This window comes from Tupaia chinensis, unplaced genomic scaffold (assembly GCF_000334495.1).
Source record: "Tupaia chinensis unplaced genomic scaffold, TupChi_1.0 Scaffold000046_3, whole genome shotgun sequence".
Lineage (NCBI taxonomy): Eukaryota > Metazoa > Chordata > Mammalia > Scandentia > Tupaiidae > Tupaia > Tupaia belangeri.
Window position 1 is genome coordinate 3,502,254 of NW_006159504.1, and position 2,185 is coordinate 3,504,438.

Here is a 2,185-nt window from a genome sequence, read left to right on the forward strand (position 1 = left end):
CAATTAAAACCAAAACAGATAACCATGAAAAATCTACCTCAATAAATGAGGTATTTGATTTGGGGCTGGCAGGCGACATGGTAATTAAGGTGCTAGATTACCACTTGCCTGACTGGTTCAAGTCCTGGAGTTGGTGACTTGCTTTCTTAACCTCACTCTTCTGACACTGGTCAAATTGAAGATAATAAATAAGATTACTTTTTAAAAATACCTTCATGGCTTTTATACAATTGTAGATTTTAGCTATTGTATTTTTTCGCAAATGGTGAAGGAATTTTTATATTAAACCCTATATTAGGTCCTCTGAAAAGTTATGATGTATTTTTGCATAGTATTAAATACATTGTGACTTTTCCAACAATCCAATAGCTGAATATAATGCAACATCAGGAACCTGCTATTCAATTCCTCAAGCATTTAAATGGATCTGTAGTACCTTTGCATATTGGAAACAGGATAGATTAAGTAGTGGTAATGAGGAACCGACAGTTCCATGAAAGTTAAGGCCATCTTGTATAGATGGAGAGTTAGAAGGTTGAGGGTGGGAGTAATCTCCAGTCCTTACCTCACTCTGAACTCCCAGTGTGCTGCTTCTGTTTTTAGAAATGTGAACTAGCGATCACCAAGGCAACAAACCATCATGGCTGTTCATTGCTGGATCTGATTTCTTCACCTGATGTCCCTAGAGTGCTATGTGCATGCTCTGGATGTAAAATGAACAGGTGAGAGGGTAGGATATGTATTAATAGCTGGCTGTGCAGGCAGACAGCACTCCAGACTTAGTTACTTGTATGTGTTGGCTTGATCAAATTTCTTTTGAGTCAAAGTTCTTATGTCCCAAGTGAAGATACTAGTATTCTGTATCACAAATACATATATAGGTGTTGTTTGGGAGAAATCTTCCAACTAAGGCTAGCTTGCTAAGAGAGTGAGTTTCTTGTATAGTGTCCTTCATTCCCCTAGGATGTTCTGTACTGTGTGGCTGATAGTATTGGATTAAAGTGCCTACAAGGACACTGAAAAGTATTTTAATCCTGGGGGAATGGTCTTTCTAACTATTCTTGAAAAAAAAAAAGAATGAGCAGATGTGAGATGTGACTTCGCTAGAGAACTTGGCAGAACCAAAGTTTTACCTTAGTAAGAGAAATGAGAGGAATCTTTCCTTCATCCTAAGAATAGCACTTTTTTTTTATAATTTTAGAACCAGAGAACTGAATCCTATACGTTTTCAGACAGTAAGTCTGTCAACTTTCTGATTGGAATGAGTTGAGACAATACTAAGCACATTCTGTAAATCATTTTATTATGTATTTGGGAAATGTTTTTATATGAACACACAAAAATTCTACCTTTTTTTTTTTTTAATGGAGTCTGTCAATACATTATGTGATGTGCCATAGTTTATTTAACCAGTTCTCTCAATGGACTTTAGATATTTCTAGGTTTTTGGCTTTTATATGCACTGTTTTCAATAAATAGGCTTTTAATATTGTCTTTGCTTGCTTTTACAACTATATAGGATATATTCTTGGAAGTTGAATTTTTGAATTTTGGTTTAATTGTAGATACATGTATGTAGTGAATGATATAAGAAGAATCATATATCGAAGAACATTAAGCATGTACTATGTGTAAATGAATAAATGTTTTCCTAGGGTAGTAAGGAAATACTTGCACATAGACGTCCTGACTATGCCATTTATATTCCTACCAATATTGGGAGTACAATAACTTCCATCTGATGGACAAAAATATCTCATTATTTTAGCCTTGCTCTCCATTTGTCTTTGGAGACTCAGCAGTTCAGTGGTGTTGAATGTACTCATGTTGCTGTGCAGCAGATCTCCCATGTGTCTGCTATTCGTTAAATGCTAACTTGCCAATTACCCCCACCTCCAGCCCCTTGCAGTCATTATTTTTCTGAGTTTGGTTACTTTAGATACTGCATGTGAACAGAATCACACAGTATTTGACTACTTTAGATACCACATATGAACCACATACATGTCTTTGTGTGACTTACGTCGCATGTTGTCCTCAAGGTTCATCTATGTTGTACCATACTGTGAGGCAAGTATATGTGTATATAGATCACATTTTTATCCATTCACTTGTACATTTAAAGGCTTCCATCTCCTTGCTGTTGTGATTAATGCTACAATACACAGGTGTGAAAATGTCTTTG